We start from the raw sequence: 21,705 nt of genomic DNA on the forward strand, positions 1-21,705 counted from the left end.
TTCATCGATATAATTTCTGCTATATGAGGGCATAGTGGGGCACCCATCATACATCAAACTCAATACATGCTCACTTCCATGTGTCACCACATCCCTTGTGTCCTAGGTCAAGATCCAGGTTAACCCCTGGCAGGCCTCACCTGCACAGAGCAGTACAAAGATCATAGAGTTTGCACAGGTGCTGTGAGACCTCAGGGAATTCTCTCCACCATTATCAAACATCAAATTATGGTAATAATTTCAGTTAAGTGTTTTACAGTATCCCCCTTCACAAAATGATATTCCATGGAGAGCAGACACTAAAATACTAATCAAACAGAAAGGCAATTAGCCAGAAATTCCCTACTTCAAGCCATTTGGGATCATTTAGTCAAGAGCATCTGTGGTGTACTTCGATATGCCCAGGTCTGACTTCTTACTTGGCATCTTAGATGTTGCTTCTCTCAAGGAATTTGAAACATAGTTTTAAAGAAACTACTACATTTGAAGGAAGAGAAAGCAGTGAATGGGGGCATGTAGTAGGCACTCGATATATGTAGGCTGAATGAACAAATGAGAAACTTACGTCAAGGCATACAACAAAGAAATATATTCAGGAGGCATCTGGAGAGAGGGAGAAATGTGGACTGGGAGAGCAAGTGTGCTTTGAAAGATGGAAAACTCAAGAATCAGGAAGGCAACTCAGTCAAGAAAGCAAGATCATAAGCAAAAGCCCAGAGATGAGAAGTGAAGGCAGGAAGGAGAGGAGCTTGAACAAAAAGTCAAGTGCCTGCCTGGGAGCAATGAGAGGAAGGTGAGCCACCTCAGGTGCTGAGAGAGGATGGGGAAAGTTAGGCTCAATGGGGCGGCCAATTGAGAACCACTGACGGTGTTTGGGGGTTGCAGGGGACATGATAGAATTGGCGATTTAGGAAGATTAGTTTGGCAATGGTGCGTGGAATGAACTGGAGGCTTAGGAGAATGAATAAAGGAAATTTTATTTGGTGTACGTGTATGTGCAAAGCCAAGGAAGCAGGCAGTTTTACAGTTTTCAGGGACTTATAAAATCAGAAATGACCAGGGCACACCCAGGAGCACAAGCTGGTGTTTTATCACACTGTGCAGCTTAACTTCACATCTTACCTACACCCTGAGATACCACCTCCTAACAAGTCAGTTCACCAACCCACCACCAAATGGTTATGAGGCATCATTTGAATGAAGGATGGTGTAATAGGGCAAAAATCACAGAAAATGCAAATGATGAAAAAAATGTTGGCACTACACAAGCACATTACTACATTTAGTAGCATTCAAAGACACTTAAGTCATTTCCTTAGGAAGCTCTATTTGGCCCCTTTTCAATTCAGAGTGGCATTTTTATTATCATAACTGATAGCAGGTGTTTGTGAAGGAATCGATTAGTATGCAGGGATGGAAATTACATTTTCCAAATGAATTGCATAGTCTGCAAGATATGCTGGAATCTGTGTAGCAAAATGCAAGCAGCTATAAAGCATGTGCCAGCAACATTATTTAAATAAATTATCTGCACATAAATATATACAGGAAAGTGCACTGTCCATTATTTTAGAGGCTCTCTGAGAAGCCTATGAAATAGTACAGCTGAGAGTTTTTATTTTTGGCTAAGTCCAGGACCACTGGGCCTGCCAAGCAGGACATAATGCTGTGTGCATTCCTGGAATAGGAATGTGATATCATTATATTTCGAAAGGAAAAGGAAAAAAAAGAAAGGAAACAAATATAATTCTCCTCCTCCCTGTCTCCCTCCCCTCTAAAAGAAATCAATATCCCAGCCAATCCCATCATCATTTCTATAATTGAGGCACATAAGTGATTTACGCTCTTGATTAAATGATTTCAAGCTTGATATTTACAAAAAAAAGGCTTGTTCATTTATACAGCAGCAAAGTGGTTCTCTTCTAAAGAGTGAGAAATTGTACATTGACTCCATTTAGCTTCAGGACACCTGTTTGCAAACATCACTCAACATCCAGATGATGTCCTGAATCTACCACTTAAACAAGGCTGCCTGAAAGAAGTTCCATTATATTTCTTGGATTTGAATTCTAAAGAAACAAAATCTTAGTAATTTCTGACCTCATATGATTTTTCAGAAACTTGAAAGATCAGCTCTTATCTTTCTCTATTTTATTCTCTTTAGTTCTTTCGAGAGACTACTAATTAAGAAAAGTTTTGATTAAATGTGTCATCAAGCTTCCAGGACAGAAGCAACCCCCAAGAGACTGTAAAAGAAATCCACTACTCAAATAAATGTAAGGATTAAAATGAAATTGCTTGTGCACTTTTGAATAAGAATCTCCAAGGACTTACTGTTACAATATATGGAATGTTTAGCTAAGAGCTATCCTATGTGGATTACTAAATTTCAATTTAAAAAAAAAGGAATACAGTAAGATGTGTTAGCTGTAAACTATGGTCACCTAATGAAATCTTTTGGTGATTTTTAAAAGTACTGTTAAATCCAGTGTGCCTCTGGATTATTACCTATTTTAGTTCATTTATTGAGAAAACATAGCTAGGAGCATATAAGAAAGTCAAATCTAATACAGCCAGACTTTTTTGGGGGGGAGAGGAGGGTCCAGTCGTGGGGCCTGAACTCTGGGCCTGGGCACTGTCCCTCAGCTCTTCAGCTCAAGGCTAGCGCTTTACCACTTGAGACACAGCAACACTTCCGGCTTTTTTTTCTTTTTGCTTATGTGGTGCTGAGGAATTGCACCCAGGGCCTCATGCATACAAGGCAAGTGCTCTATCACTGAGCCACCTTCCCAGCCCCTACAGCCAGACTTTTATACTTGCTTGGTGTTTAGACAACTCTGGATCTTGGAATATGCTGAATTAAAAGCAATAGGTTGGAGGAGGCATGGCTTAACAGTATTACACAAGTCTAGCAAGCTCAAGGCCCTAAGTTCAAACATCAAGATGGTCAAAAGGGGCAGGGGTGGATTACAAATGATGGGAAACTTTTGCTAAGCAAAATTAATTTTCACTTCCAAAATTAGCATCAAACTACTAAAACTACCACAGTGCCACTAGTATGCGAAAATTGACCCAAAGAATAAATTGCACTGCTGGGAAACAGGTTTAGAGGTATTACAGGGAATCTCATTGTATCCTTTACTAGAATCTATATAAGCCATTATTCTTTATATTAATTATGGTCAGAGTGACCTCCTCCTCCATCTTCTGGATTACTTGCTGTTTCCATGGTAACAGATAATGACATGCTTAACTTCTATATGTAAATCGTCTGGTGAAAGTCTTGAAATCGCTCTCTTCTCTCACTGAGCCAGTCTCAGAAAAATAAAATAATTAGCAATATATGAAAAAATGTAAGCTATTTTGGGCTACATCCCAATACACTGACAGTATGTTTAATAGCTTTTGCATGCTCAGGCAAGATGTAACTAAATAACAAAACACTTTAACATAGTGTTGCTAGCAAAATCTAGATTTTTGCAGAATTCTCAATCTTAGTATCTGTGGAGAGGGCTGTGTTTAACATTCTCCTTCTACTTCCCCAGACACTCTTCTGGAATACTGAGAAGAGGCTGCTGAACGGTGGATTGCTTTCCCACACGCAGACAAGAAAAAAGTTCTTCAAAGTATCTCACTGGTGGGGAATTGTACTGTTAGGTCTAGAACAACAGAGGGTAGGGACAGGCTCAAGGCCTAGAAGATAAAGCCACAACATCCTTAAGTTTCACACGTTTCTTTCTTGCCCTGGCTGTGCCTTCTGGTCCCTTACGGAACAGAGCTGTAGCTTATAGTGGTGTAGTGACTCAGGGACCCATGTGACTCCCTGTAGGAAAGTCTTTCTTGGGGGCCTGAGGTCTCTGGTGGTTATTAGACTGTAGTGGAGACATTTCAGCTTCTCTGTGCAGAGAGGTGAAGGCCCTGGGGCCTGCTCATGGCTATTTCTCCTGGGTGCAATGGAGGGAATATATGCAAGACTTCTGAATGTCTCTCATTCTCCTTCTACATCTAGAAGGGCTTTGGCTTCTGAGTATAACATAGAAGAAAAGAGGCTTGGACTACTCTGTGACCCAGGAATAAAACAAACAAACAAACAAAGTAACAACAAAAAAACTTTTCTTTTTTGGTAAGCCACAGAAAAGTTGGCATTTACTCGCTGGTGTTACCTTTAACTAGGTGCTCATCTAATACTGGCCCACAGTAGAATCACCTGGGGAGCAAATTAAAGTATATGGTTTCCAGGCCCCACCCCCGGGATTTCCATGTCCACATGTTTAGCCTAAATCCTGAGTAATCACACTCCTCCCAGTCCTCAAGTGGTGCTCATAGCCCCGGTACAGAGACCATAGGGAACCACTGCCCATTCCATACCCCAGTCCCTGCACCAAGGCTGTGGGTGGTTTGGAGGAAATCCTTCTGAAGGAACTACATGTCTGGGCTCATCATTCTGATTTTATTCCTCAGCTTCTTTGGTGTGTCCACAGCTGTCTACTCTGCACCTGAGAAGACAACCCTATCCTGTCCCTATTGTGCCTTAGATAGAAGAGTTCCGGGGAGACTCCAGTAAAAAGGTACAGCCACTACTCAGCTGTTCTTCTCTCATTTTCCTCAAATAATAGCAGCAGTCATCACCATGGTAAGAGTGGGGCCTGGAACGGGGCTAAGCATGTCATTTGCCTCATCACCGCCACAAAAGCATGATACAGTGAACAAATCATTATTTCTACTTCGGGGATTCCCTTTTCTGTGCTGTCTCCTCTGAAATGGCCTTATGGACAGCCATGACAAAGGCAGAGTGTTGTCCATCCATCCAAACTTACCCATATGCTGCATTTGAAAGTGCCTAGGCTGTCAGCTGGAATAAAAGGAGTAAAGATCCCAATGCCTGAGGCTCCTGGCGAGCTGTCCCCTGACCCATTCTAGTTGGGCTGATGAGGGCCAGAGTAGCCGCACACCTCAGAAGACCCTCGAGTTACTGTCACTATCAGTGGCCAGACCCAGACGCAGAGAGCATGGCGGGGTACCTGCCAAACAGCCAATCTTTGACTCTATCCCCTCTTAGGTTGTCAACAAAGTACAATTGATCTGTTTTTCAGTAACACCTGTATCCCCACTGAAGCAGCAATCTTCCTTAAATTGCTTGTGGAAATTCCTTCTGCTACGTTTTTGCAGGATTATTATTATTACAACTTAGCATTGATATAACATTTTATGTTTGCAGTGTATATTATAGTCTGCACATTAGCTATTATTAGGGAGAGCTAAACAGACACACACGGCAGTGTCTATTTTCATCTTTGTGTGAGGCCACTGGAATAAGGGTAATTTGGAGAGTACAGGTAAGCAAGAGCCTGTGATTATTATGGTTTAAATGAGAGTCTGGAGGCACAAACCAGCAGCAGGTGACTCAGGGAAAAGAATCCTCTGTCCTTCCCTCAACATAGCTCTTCCTAATGAAGAAGTCTGCACAGGTGGTAAGGCTTGTAAGTTGCTGCTGAGCTCCCAATACTGTGGAGATTCACATCATACCCTATTACGTCTTACTCATACTGTTATCCTCCTGGATCTTCCCCAAGCACAATTGTCCTCAGCTGAAAAGAAGCAAAGGAAAGAAGCACATGCTCATGTCTTCTAATGTCAGGCTAATCAGTCGTTTTAAATGCTGGTGATGCTTTGTTGGATGAGAATGACTTCAGAAACCTCAAAGAAACAGATGAGGTGACTCTTGCAAATATCACTGAGTGTCTCTCCAGGCCAAGGCAGGGCAGCAAGGCAGCACTGGCCTGACCTCTAAGGCTCCCAGGAAAAAGCAGCCTGTAGGACACCAGTTAGGAAGGGCCTTCCCACAATGAGTAGTGGCAAGAGGAAGAAGAGACCACTGCTGGCTGTGAGGGGAGGGCTGGGAAGGGCTGTTTTTGGAAGTACCTGGGGTTGGGCTGGTGTAGGAGTTCAGCTCCAATGGAAGCAGGTAAGGATGGAGGCACATTGGAAACTATTTTAACCAAGACCCAGTTAGCCTGGGGAAAGATTGAGGCTGCAGGGGAAAGATGGGGGGGCAGGGGGAGACCAGCTTCCTGTAACAGTTGAAGGAAGCTGGCTTCTACAGAGCCCCAGTAGGCTAGGCATACAACAGGGGTTTCCCCACCCTCCTTCCAGTGTGATTACAGTCCAGTTGTCCTTTTTCACTTCCAACCTTATTTTAAGTTCCAAGATCTAGAGCTACCTTTATTCCTCTAACCTTTACAAATTCTTTCTTAGGGTAGTCAGCCTTAGTCTAGACTAAGACTGATCACAAAATGACTCTGTTTTCCACAAGCAAGGTCTTTCCCTCACAGACAACCTGGGTTTTACTTTGCTGGCTTCATTGTAACCAGAACTGGATCTCCTCCAAAGACCAGAGCACTCCACCACCTGAAAAAATGCCTCCTCTCACATTTCTAAAAACAATAAAAGCCATTTATGACAGACCAATAGCCAATATTATACTTAATGGGGAAAAGCTAAAACCAATCCTCCTAAAATCAGGAACAAGGCAAGGATGCCCACTGTCTCCACTCCTCTTCAACATAGTCCTAGAACCCTTAGCCAGGGCAATAAGGCAAGAAAAAGACATTAAAGGGATCCGCATAGGGAAAGAAGAAGTTAAACTATCCCTTTTTGCAGACAACATGATACTATACCTCCACGATCCCAAAAACTCCATCCCCAAACTTTTAGAAATCATAAGTCACTTCGGCAAAATAGCAGGATACAAAATAAACCCACAAAAATCAGTTGCCTTCCTATACACTGATAACGTACAGGAAGAGAGGGAAATAAAGGGAGCAACCCCATTCACAATAACCTCCCAAAAAATAAAATATTTAGGAATTAACCTAACCAAAGATGTAAAAGAACTATTTAATGAGAACTATAAAAAGTTAAAGAAAGAAATTGCAGAAGACACTAGGAAATGGAAAGACCTCCCATGCTCCTGGATAGGCCGACTTAATATAGTAAAGATGGTAATACTTCCAAAACTAATATACAAATTCAATGCAATTCCTATTAAAATCCCAATGACGTACATCACTGAAATACAGAAAACAGTCCAAAAATTCATATGGAACAACAAAAGACCTAGAATAACCAAAACAATTCTAGGGGATAAAGACAATATGGGAGGGCTATCCATGCCGAACTTCAAACTCTACTACAGAGCTACAATAACAAAGACAGCATGGTACTGGCACAAAAACAGACCCGAAGACCAATGGAACAGAATAGAAGATCCAGAAATAAATCCACAGGCCTACAGCCAGCTGATATTCGACAAAGGAGCCAAAGACATACAATGGAAGAAACACAGCCTCTTCAACCGCTGGTGCTGGGAAAACTGGGCAGCCACATGCAGAAAAATAAAAGTGGACCCCAGCCTATCACCATGCACCAACATCAACTCAAAATGAATTAAAGACCTTAACATTAAACCTGAATCTCTGAAACTACTGCAGGACAGAGTAGGAGAGACACTTGAACTAATAGGCACAGGAAGGAACTTCCTGAACAGAGTCCCAGGGTCACAACAAGTTGGAGAGAGACTCGACAAATGGGACTACCTTAAAATAAAAAGCTTCTGCACAGCTAAATCTATCGCAACTAAGCTAGAAAGGAAACCAACTAATTGGGAAAAAATATTTACCAGCAATATATCAGACAAGGGGTTAACATCCTGTATATACAGGGAACTCAAGAAACTAATCCCTCCCAAACCTAACAAACCAATTACTAAATGGGCAAGGGAACTAAAGAGGGACTTCTCAAATGAAGAAATAAAAATGGCAAAGAACCACATGAGGAAATGTTCATCATCCCTGGTGGTGAAGGAAATGCAAATAAAGACAACCCTGAGATACCACCTTACCCCAGTCAGAATGTCTCACATCCACAAATCAGCCAACGACAAATGCTGGAGGGGATGTGGAGAAAGAGGAACCCTATTACACTGCTGGTGGGAATGTACACTTATACAACCACTTTGGAAAGCAGTCTGGAGGGTCCTTAGAAAGCTAAAGATTGACCTCCCTTACGACCCAGTCATACCACTTCTAGGCATCTACCCTGAACAACAGGAACCAATATACAAGGACACGTGCACCTCCATGTTTATTGCAGCACTGTTCGCAATAGCTAGGATATGGAAACAACCTAGATGCCCCACCACAGATGAATGGATCCAAAAATTGGATATTATGCAGCCATTAGAAATGACAAAATAATGGCATTTGCAGGGAAATGGGTGGAGTTAGAAGGAATCATGTTGAGCGAGGTAAGCCAAGAACGAAGAGACAAACGGTACATGGTCTCCCTGATAAGTGGATGCTAAATCCAAAATGTTAGGTGATACGACAAAACTAACAGGACTTAAGAAACAAAGAACTCCCACTCATCTGGTTGAACCACTACTAAATATCCCCATGCTGCTGATCACAAATATGGTATATAACATGTGAACACTGTTATATATTACAGACTGTGATAGACAATTTGCTTCAGGAAAGTTAGAATGAACTTGTGACTTTGAAATTATGTAATCGCTTAATCACAATAAAAAAAAAAAAAAAAGAACCTTGGGGAAGGTAGGGAGGGAAGGGATGGTAGGGGGAAAACAATGGAGGTGGTAACAATGCTCAATAGGAAGTGTACTCATTACCTCACTCATGTAACTGTAACCCTCTGTATAGTATCTATACAATAAAAAAAAAAAAAAAACACTTAAAAAAAAAAATGCCTCTTCTCCTTTCCTGATCAGCCTGTAACTTAAAGGCAGTCATCTCTTGTTCCTCCTAACCCATCCATGTCCTTCCTTTTCAGCAAATGATCACTTCTAATTTACTTCATGAATCCTTCCCCTCCAGAAGTGCTATTTTCCTTCTCCTACTACATGGCCCCTGACATTTACAATAAAAATAATAATACAATACAAACAATAATAATGCCCAAACAAGCATGGCCCTCCCGTCTGGCATGGTGCATCTGCCTCCCACACTTCCTGTTTCCATCTCTGTGTTCTAAGGAGCATGTCCTCTGGGTTTTGCTCCAAAAGAGAGCTCTCCCCTCACTCACTTGGATTCCAGAAGCTTCGTCCTCCCTCTGACTGCCCCAATCCTTTGTGGGGAGAGTCTCCCCTTGGTATTGGGGGATTCGAGACCGGATCCCCTTTGCTAAACACTTTCTGTATAACTTTCTTCCTGTCATAGATGTCTTTGTTTTCTTGTCACCTGCTTTCTTTTCAGTCCTTTCTACTGACTTCTCCCTAGTGAAAGGGCCTTCTTTCCAGCTTTTATTTATCCAATATAGTCTTGCCGGCTTCTCTGCCTTCTACCTAGTTCTACATTTCATGAATCCATCTGCCTGCTCCACTCTGAATGCTACTTACTGCCTCTCCCGTGATGATATTGTGACTGAGTGTTTTCATAAATCCTCTGGGCTATGTCTCCAAAATAACATTGTTCTGATCTACTAGGTGTTGTCATGTATTACTTTTCCTTTGCTGCCATATTTCTGTCATGGCAAGTTTGTGACTTGTACCCAGGAGAGACCAGGCTGAGCCTCTGGAATTGACCATCCCTGGCCAGAGTCCTTGGCTCACCCACTTTGTGTAGGAGATAAGGCTCCTCCTGAGAGTGTGTGCTTTCCTGATCACTGGGTGCTAAGGTTTTTCCCTTAGCCAATGGCCTACGCATACTTGCTGCCCTCTCTTTCCACTTTCAGAGAAGAAAAAATAACTTGGTTGTTCTTAGTTAGAGAAAGGCAGGGACTCTTTCTCTGGCGTGGACATATCACATTTCTGTACCAGCCATCCTGCTGCCCCACCCAAGCAGCCTTTCTTCAGTTATCAGAAGACCCCTGATTGCCACTGGTGCAGACGTGGTACAGGAAGCTCTCCACTGGTGTATTGCAGGCTAGACTTGCACTGCCTTCCTGATACCTGTCCATTATTACTTGCTCTAACAGTCACTTCCTGTCCAGTACATGTGTGTAATTTTTTAATTTTACTCTCATTCTCGCCTAGCATTGCCTTACCTCAATCCTTTTTATTCTTTCTTCCCCCTCACCTATTGACAGCCATCAACTCTCATGTTATAGACCAGTTTCCAATCCTTTGTGCATCAAAATCACTGGGGGAGTATTTTAATAACAGATGCTTAAGCATTAAGCCCTAGGCATGGATATTTGTGTAAAGTTCCCCAGGTGATTCTCATGTGCAGCCTTGGCGGTGAACCATTCATTTATCCTGTCACTGCTAAGCATCATCAACGCTCCATAGTGCCCTAGTGTGTGGTATTTGCAACATGCCACAAAATCCCTTTATTACTTATTTCTCATAATCTTGTCAAGGAAACTCTAAGCATGGGCTTTAGGTCATTGCTACAAAAGCTGAGGCTTGGACACAAGTTGCACCAGAAACAACTTGGTGATCCTTGTAGGGGCCTCTGACTTCATCTGGCTCCATTCTTTCTTCACTCTGTTCAGGGACTCACTAGTTCTCATTCATGTCAGCCCTTGAGGTCTCAGAGCCATCCAGATGCTTTGACCACCCAAATGACCCACTGCACAGAAGAATCTGAAGTTGAGCTTGGCAGTGCTCAGTCAGGCTCAGAAAGTGAGAAGGAGATGTGGGAAGGAAGCCAGAGATACATTTTCAGAATGCTGGATGTTTCATCCATCCAGATGGCTCCACTTTTCATTCTTCCACTAGACCTATCTTCTCAGTACTTCTTTTGGTCCCTGGAGTTTCAGGGCTACAGATCCTGGTTTGGAAAACTCAGCATCCATCTTCTCTAAGTCCTTGGGTAGGGAAAGTACATATATTTTACAAACTGTCTGTGTGGCTAAATTATAGCAATATTTTTATCCCTGGGAGAGAGTTGTTCAGATATTAAAAATCCTCTTAATATTGAGCATGATAGCCTTTCTTACATCCTCACAAAAAAGCAGTTTTTGCTTTGCTCATTACAATGATTTGTTTTGAGATTCTGGTGAGTATAATTTTTCAGGTAGCAATGCTTTAATCTCGCCCTAACTCCTCACAGAACCGCTGCAAGTGCTGATGCTCCAGTTAAGCACTATTAATCAGAAACTAAATGCTTTTAAACAGCTCTACCTCTATTTCTAATTGAGAAATAGAGCTGTTTGGGTAAGTTTATGAGGTGACCTTGATTAAATTAAAGAGGTCAGGGATGGAACAGACTTCAAGCCCATATTCAATGATTTTTAAAAAATGACTTCCTTCCAATTAAGCAGGAATTAGCATGAAATATTTTGTTTCTGAAAGGTTAAAAGAATTCCTCTGAGGCAGCAGCACTCCTGTTACTGGCTTTTATTGAACACAGGAGAGAAAGTGCTACGGATGGTTTTATAGAAAGTGCTTTGTTAACATGGCATCGATGATCCGGTATCAATTATAATATTCCTTAGGAGCCTAAATGTTATATAGAAAGGGCAAAAAAAGCCCAATTTAAATGTTAATTTCTACTTCAAAGCCCAAAGAACTAGCAAATTTGAATTACTATAAAAATGAAATCAAGGAATGTTTTTCATTGGCAATCATTTCGATCTGGTTCTGGTTTCAAATGATACCTAGTCCTCTTCCTGTTGGCTTCATTATTTACCTTGTCATATTCCTCTGGATCTTAAAGACATGGCAGGCCATCCCTTTCTTCTTGCTCTAAATATACACTTGGAGACTCTGAGGTAATTAGGGAAGCTGGAACCCACAGGGATGGAAGGGGCCAGACACACACAGCAATCTTGAGACCAGTGGGTGTTTTCTAAGAACCAGGCTTCCTGAGAGGAACACCAGCCCTGCTCTCTTCCACTTACACTTGCCTTCCTGCCAAACTCAGGCTTAACTGGACATGGATCATGTGTAGGAGGGAGGTAGAAGAGTGTTTGGTAAGGAAATGGTGCTGATACTGAGGACAAGTAACTAAGCGGGCTGGAAAAAAAGTAGGGGAGGGGTATCAATACTGTGAAAATTAAATAGGTAAGACTCTTTTCTCTTTTTTGGTCCTAAGGATCAATCAGTATCCTCCAAGAGGTAAAAATTTAGTTCATATTATATCTCATTTCTAATGTTCATTTAGCAAATTCTCAGTCGCCTATTATGTACAGGCTAGGCCTGCAGAGGAAAGGATCCTCAAGTGATCTGTTAGGAGCATAGAGGGGAAAGATCCTCCCACCTTAGCATGTGTTCACCTCTGTTGGCAGAAATGAATACAGACATTTCTCTGTGGTTGAGAGGGTTCAGATGAACAGATTTACATTTCTCAGATACTCGCATCCTTCACAGTTCTTTATATCAAGGTTTCTTTACCTGCTTTTGGCTATGACATCGACAGTATAGCAACCAGAGACAGCACAGACCCATGATCTCATATTGGTCTAGGGTAAGCAGAACTGATGATAGGCAGCAATGACTTTTTAGAGTTGGATAAGCAATACTCTCCGTTCAAGAACAGAGTATCTATTAGTCTGATAAGAACTTGCTAATTATCCCTTTAATCTAACACCGAGAAAAAGGACACAGTCCTATACACCTTGTAAGAATTCGCTAAATATCTGTTTCCATTTTATCACTACTTAAGACAGTTCCTGGAGGCAAAGAGCTGGGGATAAAGAATGGATGGCTTCAGTAACCACACAAAGTACACAAGAAAAGTCTGCTATGCGAGTGGAGATAACTCAGCAAAAACCAATTGGTAAATTACTAAAAGAATGAAATACCTCATTCTGTCTCCATAAGGTTTACAAAATATATATTGTATATCAAGTTGTACGTAACTACTTACAATAATAAAACCCTACAAATATCCAATATAACCTTCTTGTATTTGTTCAGTAATATAGCCGATTATTATTGGGAGTACCAAAATTCAATATTTTTCTCATTAAGTTTAGACCACTGGGGGGAAAGAGAAGATATATTATTCCTAAGACCTCTTCCAGATCAAACTTTCCCTGAGTTTGTGAATTGCAATAAGATTGATATTACTGTAGATGCTCTTCCTCAGACTTTTATTTCTAAGATATATTGAGAGGAACATCTCATAAAGAAAAGCCCCAGGAACATGGAAAGAGGGAGAGAAACTTCAATAAGTCTTGAAATTAGGTGGTGAATCAATACTTGGATGGTCCTGAGGTGGGCTCTCTCAAGCCCGGTGGGTACAGAGAAAACAGGGGATGAGATGGGAAATCAAAGGGATGATACTGTAGCTTAGATCATTTCCGATCAAGAAGTACCCTTATTTTTCTCTTTATTATTCTGGAGTGTTAGGGAACAGAAAACATAGGCTCTGACAGTAAGTGTGGTTTATTCAAGAAAAGGCACAATATATACTGTTCACTGCCAATGTGCCTCACTTCTTCAAAGCATTTCCTCTTCTTGCCTAAAGCAACACAGAAAACTCTGCTGAACAGAGGAAGTAACTATCACTCAATTAGAAAGAAGATCATGCCATTTTTCTGAATTTTTTTTAAGCTGGCATTTCTGTAGGAATGGGCTTAAAATAGTTCACTGGGTACATTACCCTATGTTGAAGCATATTTCTTCCTAGGTAATAGAAAATAGAGAAAAGTATAAGCCTGATTTGACTTTGTCTGGATGAGTATTTTAAGGTGATAAATGTCTTCCAGTCATCTTTGTCTCCAAATGGTATCATGGCTCCATGTATCCAGGAGGCATTAAAATCTCTGGCTGATTTTACTCATGACTTGAAAGTGAGTCTGTAGTCTTTTTTCCCATAAAACTTTGTGGTACCATAGAAAGGTCATTGGCCTGAAAGGAAGGAAGCTAAGAGTTCTAGGCTTTCCACTTCACAAACTCAGGCAAATACAACAACTTCTCTACATAGCACTGCATTATTCTATTTTTGAAAAAGAGGAGGCTGTTGCAAGCCACTTCCAAGGTCTCTTCTTTATCAAAAAACTCATTGCTGCTCTTCTCTCTGTGGGTACAGACTCAATATTTCTTCCTAGTTAGGACTTGAACTAGTTCTTGGGTCTTTCCTTCACAATCTATGCAAATATGGTTGGTTTTTGGAATGGGAAATTCTAAGATGAGATGGTCTGGGAAGTTAATTGTGTTATGGTAAGTTGAATGTGGAAATTCCCCAATTTAAAGTCGAAGAAGGCAATTCAATAAGCTTCTATCATCAGATGATGGTTGTTGAGACCTCTGACTTGTCATAATGATTTGAAATGGCAAGGTACCATAATTCCCAACCAATATAAATGCTACCATAGTTCTCTAGGTTGTTTTAGGATGATTGTTTATCACAGTATTATTAGAACCATACATGTACCTATTGTGGACTGGTTGAGATACTCTCTGAATATTTTGGCTCACATACATACAAATATTCCCCTAACATAACTCATACACAAATTTAGGATTATTTGTACCTGTTGCTTTGTAGCTGTTCTTATCATTTAGCAATATATTGAGAACCTTCCCACTTGCTATTAGATAGCTTCAGTTTGCATAAGCATCTACCATGAAATAACCAATACACTAATGTTAAGTAGTACATGTTTCTAAAGTAGTTAAGAGGGTTGAAAATTTGTGTAGCTGCTTCAATCTGTAATGGTCTGACCTATCCTAAGAAGAAAGCCAGGGCCCAGGCCTCTGAGTTGGGAAGGCTCTAAATGCATGCGTAGGGAAATCACAGCTGACCCTTCCACCTCCTCCCCAGAACATGACTGTCGACAGCCTCTGTCTTGCAACTTTGGTTCCAGACACATTTCTCTACTTCTGTTAGTAATGGAAGTCTAAGTAAAAATGTCCTTTTCTAGCAAGTTCCCCTGAGGCTTTGTGCATTATGTCCTGAACTGAGGGGAAGTGTTGCTGAGCACTTAGTCGCTCCCTGGTATAAGGGCACTCAGTCAAGTAGAAGGGACGAGTCTCTAAGCCATTTTGATATGGAGGACTTACTATAATTTTTATCTTGCTATAAACTTCCATTTCTGGGGCTTCTAAGTATAAGATAAGCAACTAATAATGGCAAGTGGGTTTTTGTTTTGTTTTGTTTAAGAAATCCTAGGAAGAAAGAAATTACTTGGTTCAATTTTCTTTTTCATTATTTATGTGGTCACCTGGTCAATTTACCCTCTGGTTAAGATATAATGCCCTCGTGTCACCAATTGTGTTTATATGAACAATGCAGCACACAAGCAGGGAGTAACAGAACAATGGAGCTTGTGGACAGTACATCACAGTGCTAAGAGGCTGGTAACAGCATCGGTTTTAATATGGTCTGCTACTGATTCTTCTGGCCAATGTCCCACTTTAACAGCCTTATAGTCACACTTCAAGATTTCAGATGGAAAGAGATAGAAGAAAATCAATGAATACTATCTTTCTACTGGCCTACATATTTACAACTCCTCGGCCAAGCTCACCTTTAGTAAATCTAAAATACACTGCTACTAGGGCTGGTCTAATGATCAGGCTTTTAATAACCTTAGGTATCCAGGAATACTACCACAAAGATCATTAGCTTTACTTCCTAAATGTTTGTGAAAAAGAGCTTATGATCCAATGGAAATATAAGCCCATTTGCTTTGTGTTTTGTATTTTTATCAGAATATAACAAAGCTTATTTTGTTTAAAACTAAAGTTCACTTGTTACACAAGGCCTGTCTGAAATGAAAATCATGTACCGTTACTGCTATCGAGCTTAAAAAAATTTTTTCATGGAAGCCAGGCACCCATGGATCACATCTGTAATTCTACTCAGGAGGCTGAGATTGAGGGTTAGAGTTCAAAGCCAGCCTAGGTATAACAGTCCCTTGAGACTCTTTTCTCCAATTAACCACTTAAAAAAACAAACAACAAAACAAAACAAAACAGAACTGGAGCTGTGATAGGGTGCAAGGCTTGAGCAAAAAGAGCTCAGGGGCAGCACCCAAGCCCAAGTTCAAGCCCCTAACCAAAAAAAAAAAAAGCATGGAAAAAATATTTGGATAGTCATTCTGTTAAGGAAAAAAGAAGGTAGAAATGAAAACATTTCTCCTGTGATATTATGACAATTTTATTTTTTATGTAAATTTTAACCATTAGATACTTTTTAACCATTAGATACATTTTTATAATTTTTTACATTAAAAATGGTACATGTTGTTAGAGAAGGCAGTGAACTGACCTACCCAAGATATCTTCTTTGAGCATGTATTAGAATCACAACTGAGCTCTTAACAAAACATAGCAATGTTGAAAAGGATAATCCCTTTTACATAATAAGAAATTTCAACTTATTGCTCACAAATTGAAAAAGGAAAATTAGAGTTAATTCCAGTTGGGAATTTGCTCCTATGCCTAGAAACAAAAACAATTAAAGTTTACAAACTCCCAAATTCTATCATCTAAACTCCTTCAGGAATATTCTAATTTTTTTCCCAGAAGTTGTGCAAACCACAGTTAAATTCCAACAACACTATGTTAATTCTGCTGAAATGCGAGCTGAAAACATATTTTCACATCCTGTCAGAATGAGATACTAAGAGTGTCGATAAAATGACACTAAAGTAAATGTAAATTTAGATTGCTGTTACAAGTGGCTGCTTGGCTCAGGGAGATGCTAGGTTGCTATAGTATTTTCCATAGCAACTTTGCATCTTATTACATAAATATTCCCTCAGTGTCCTTAAAGCCTGCTAAGGAAACAGGATTAAATCTACTCTCCTATGTAATGGTCCTACATCAAGCCTTACCAGAACGAAATGCCCAGAAAACATAATGAACTGTAATCTAGATAATGATGTTCCTGGCAGCTGAGAAACCTCAGGACATTGTGGAAGTATACGCAGGCAGAAATGTTGTGACCTTGAGCTAGTCACTGGCCATTCTGTCCGAACCTCTCGTAGGTCAAGTCCTCCTTAGTTCTCTCTTTCTGAAGATTGGTTGTTAACTTTTTAATTCTCCAGCTCTGTTTGCCAACTGCCCAGCAGCCCACGTCCTCCAGCAAGTTCGAAGGATTCAGCGCTCTAGACAAGAAGTCAGTACCTCACAGAGCAGGATGCTGCTTTGTAAGGGCAACTGGCTGGGAAATTAGGCTGCACTGTCACAGCACAAATCATTAGAACCCATCCTGACCCAGGCTAAGTAGAAGTTAGATGTAGATGGTTCAAGAACCTCAGCTAAGGTGCAACTCCCTATGAGTAATACAGCAGAATTGGGTACAGGGGGAAAGCTTTGGTCTAAACACATTGCAATCTCTCTTACCAGGGTCACATGCACATGAAGCATATGACTGTGGAAAGTCTGTGCATGTATGAAAGATGTCACAGCACTGTGAGGTGTGACACGGAATAAGACTCTAAAAGGATCTAAGCTTGAAGATAATTTAGCCTGGAAATGAGAATTTACAACACAGATAAACACAGTCTGGCTGGGCAGCAGGAGGGCTTCCATTAAAAAGGCATCCTCTGCTACTGGATCAATTTAATAGCATCTGTCTCCTTGCATTTAAGTGGTAAAGCAATTTACAGAAAGAAATGATTTCTACGTTTTTCAGAAGCATGTCCATTATGGACAGGGAAATGTAACTGTGCATAAACTCAGGGACCTTAAAAAAATCGACCCAAAGTAAACATCTATTTGAATTCCTTTGGCAAGTTTGCAAGATTTATAAAAATCAAAATCAAAAGAAAGCAACAACAACAACAAAACACAGAATGGAACAGAGAAAAGCTTTAACCCCTTGCAAGAGTTTAAGGAGAAGTAGCTCCTTAACAATGACAAGAAGTTCTCTTGTCATTGTTAAGCCATATTAGTGCAATTAATTGCATTTTCTTGCTTGGTACTTGGGTTTCCAGAAGACATTTCATTTGTGGTTATAAAGAAACTGGCTTGCCTTTAATTCAGTGGTCCCTGCGGGACACATACCACAGTTGCATTTCTCTCTCCAGGCTGTCATTACCTGGGAAAACAGCCTGGCACTCAACAACGAAGCCCGGCTTCTGGGTCTGCTGCTACTGTAAACACTCCCACTCCGGAAGGCATGTGTCCTCACATTGAGCCCTCCTACTTTCCATGCTTGAATGTACTGGTCCCTCGGCCAATTTTGATCCACTTTAGAGCCAGCTGTTGTAAATCACACAGTCGATGCTTCCAAAACGGAAGCCAGTGACACAACTGTCCTCGGGGACACCTTCAGTTGGCTGTGAAACTCTGGCCTGGCATTTAGTAACCCTTTTCTTCTGTGCCCGGCTGGGGAAGGGTTGGCAATGAGCCTTCTTTTGCCTTCTATGATCTCCTTATCGAAGATCCTCAGTAAGTTCTTGTTTAAGAACTACCAGGGGCAAATACTGTACACTATATCTGAAAACCAAAAGCAGCCTTGAAATCTAGAAGATACTTGGAGACAGCCTTATTTGTTAATAACTTTCTAAACCTAAGGCTTCCAACTAATATAAAACTACCCAGACTGAATATTGCTAATTCCAACTGCATTTAATTGAGTTACTAATTAATTGGCTGAAAGATTTGTAAAATCCTTGTTTGACTTCTTAGTGAAATTTAAAAAAAATTCTATACCTATGTTGAGAATGTCTATGGCAAATTGGCAACCCAGAGAACACTTCATGATTAAAAGAACATTTATTCTTATAAAGAGCTCAGAGTTTAAGTGAGGTGTAATTAAAACCCAAGAGCATTTGTTTGTTTAATGTGGAAGGGTTTAAGTGTCGTCTATTAAGCAACGGGCATTTTAATTTCCCTCTTCTAAAATTTGTATTCATTGAACACTCATCAAAGAGTACACCAGGTAGAGATGTGCATTTTGGTTTATACTAGGTTTTGTTTACTAGTTAGTAGGTATTGTGCCTCTGATAATATAAAATATTCTCTTCAAAAAGCCATCTCACACCATGGTGGGAAAGGACACCACTTTGAAGGGAGGGAACCTGCCATTCTGGATTCCTTCAAGTTAGACAAGGTGCTGTAAGAATGTTTATTGGTTGGAGATGGGAGGTCAGGGATGGTAGGGAAAAAACAAAGGAGGAGGCAACAATGCTTGATAAGAAATGGACTCATTACCTTGCTCATGTAATTGTAACCGCTCTGTATGGTATTTTCACAATAAAAAACGTATTAATAAAAAAGAATGCTTATTGGTGACTAGAATGATGTCTATTTAGTATGTGACAGTGAGTTTTGTATAATTTTGGAATATTTTTGGGGAAAGCAATCATCCTTATTTCAATGTGCTTTTTGATGTGGTCCATTTAAAAAGAATCAGAAAATTGCTCTCAGATCCACCATTTTCCTCTTGACTTTAGGGCCAAAGGCATAAAAACATTAAGACAAAGAGAAAGTACAATTAAAGTCAAGAAACTGTGTGTGTATGTGTGTGTGTGTACATGCATGTGCACCAGTACTAGGGCTTGAACTCGGGGCTGCACACTTACAGCTTGACTTTCTTGGTCATGCCTAGAACTCAACCACTTGGAGCCTCATTCCTGTCCAGCATTTTGTTGGTTAACTGGAGATGCAGTCTTGCAGACATTTCTGCTGGGTTGGCTCCTGAGTATCTAGGGCTAGAGGTGTGAGTCACCAACATCCAACAAAATCAACAAGTTTTTTTTTTTTTTTGTCAGCCCTGGGCTTTGAACTCTGGGCCTGGGCACTGACCCTGAGCTCTTTCGCTCAAGGCTAGCATTCTACCACTTGAGCCACAGCGCTACTTCCAGCTTTTTCTGTTTATATGGTGCTGAGGAATCGAACGCAGGGCCTCATGCAAGCAAGGCAAGCACTCTACCACTAAGCCACCTTCCAGCCCTCAACAAGAGCACTTACTCAGGGAAAGGCTCCAGTTTAGGTGCTGGAGGGTGCCTAAGAAAATAATGAATTAATGTTTACTGAGTGTTTATTTTTGTACTGGTAACATCTGTAAAAATCACTAGCACCTTCTATACAATGGCTCATTTAACTCTCAGGATACTAAGGTTAACCATGCTCTGCCACACAAAGCCTCCCTCTCCTCTTTCTTCTTTTCTTCCCTGTGTAACCTGCCGCAGTTCCACTGCCAATAGAGAGGGGTATAGTAAGGGGAAGAGAGGGAGGAGTATAAAAGACGTAATGAGGAGAGGTTATATAGACATAGATAGAGAGACAGAAGGATAGAGCAAAGAGAGAGGGAAGGGAATATATCTACATTCAAAAGCCTGATTAAAAGTTTGATTCTAGAAGGAGGTACATGGAGCAATAACATATTTGTATTGTTATCAAAATTATCTTACAGGCTACAGAGCAGGGTGCTGGTCTTCTTAAATGAAGGCTTTGGTTAAATCTGTCATGATTTTCAAATTAATTAACTGAATTCATTTGCATTTTATCATCATCTTAGTTTTGTTCCAGCAAACTTGTTTTCCTCCTTAGGATCAGCCAATGAGGATATATAAACAACCTGATCCATGATTACTATCTGGCCAAAGTTACTGACAGTGACGGTAGTACTTGGGCCAAAGACATGTTGTGAATTATTTAATGTGATAAAAAGGAAAAAGAGAAAGCAAGACTCTTCCTAACTGGAACACAAGCGATAGATTTAAATATGATTATTAAGAAAATTAAACTTAAGGTATTACCCAAGTTCTTAGGCAATAAAATGTGCCTTTTCTAGAAACAAAGTTAATTCTTCCCATCTCTCCCAGGGGTATTATTTCCATACCTGGCTCCAGCATAGGCTTTTGTTCTGGTGGGAATGTGGAAAAGCTGGCACTGGGACATCCTGGCCTGAGCACCCTAAGGAGGGCCTCCCTCCACAACCTTCCACATATGCAGACAACTCCTAAAGGATTTTCTTTTTTGCAATTGCCAAGAATTTCCAGGAGGCTGCTTCCCCCAGGCATCTGAGGCAAACCCCTACTTTTTAAAAAAATTTTTTAGCAGAGTAGGCAGGCAAGGGGTTCCTTAGGAGGACAGAGAGTTTCACTTCTATTTGGCAATGCCCACCAGTGTATTAGAATGCTACGTTGTAAGGGGCCTACTCCTCTCATGCAGTTGCAAATGTGTACCTAAGAAGAGTGATGTGTCATCAAACAAGATGCCACTGGAAGATTCTTCCTTCAGGCTCCAGGAGCTCCCTGTCCTTTGCTTCAAGCAGCTCTTGGATTTGCCTGGGGTTGAGTCCAAAGACCAGATGGGAATTCTTGCTGTCAGACTGTATCTCTGAATACCAGGGCTGAAACAAAAGCACTACCTGCTTTTGGACGGGATCTTTAGGGCTTGGTGGAATAAAACATGTTAGCTGCTTTCCCTTTCTTTAATCAGTCTGGGCTCTCTTCAGAACCCACATGCCCCATTCTCCAGTCCATCTCATTTTGAACAAGACGAAAGAGACTTTGAACTTTGGGGCCCCAGCATTTGAATTCCATTTCTTTCATCTCTCTCTTTCATCGATGGGAGACAACACACACTGTGTTTTGTTCATTATTTCTGCTGGCCAAGTAAATGTTAATTCTGCTGGCAAAAGCTAATGTAAGTTCATTGTTGCACTTCATTTAATGCTTCTAAAATGCCTAGGGAATGAACCAAAAAAGAGGTCTGCTCTTCAGTCAGACCTCCAGAGAGAGCCTCTGGTTCTTGCTATGGCAACAGATCCCTGTTTCTACCACAGAGATTGGCTGCTAATCCTACAGGTGTACAAACAAACTTCCCATGACTTG

The 21,705-nt window shown here is 40.8% G+C and overlaps 1 protein-coding gene across 1 annotated transcript in view; it reads right to left on the bottom strand.

Annotated features, from left to right (window-relative positions):
* The window catches only part of Enox1 (ecto-NOX disulfide-thiol exchanger 1), a 540,384-nt gene that overhangs the window by 88,893 nt on the left and 429,786 nt on the right, over positions 1-21,705 (bottom strand). The gene's annotated exons all lie outside the window — the stretch shown is intronic.

This window comes from Dipodomys spectabilis, unplaced genomic scaffold (genome assembly GCF_019054845.1).
Source record: "Dipodomys spectabilis isolate Male_0828 unplaced genomic scaffold, ASM1905484v1 ptg000095l, whole genome shotgun sequence".
Classification (NCBI taxonomy): domain Eukaryota; kingdom Metazoa; phylum Chordata; class Mammalia; order Rodentia; family Heteromyidae; genus Dipodomys; species Dipodomys spectabilis.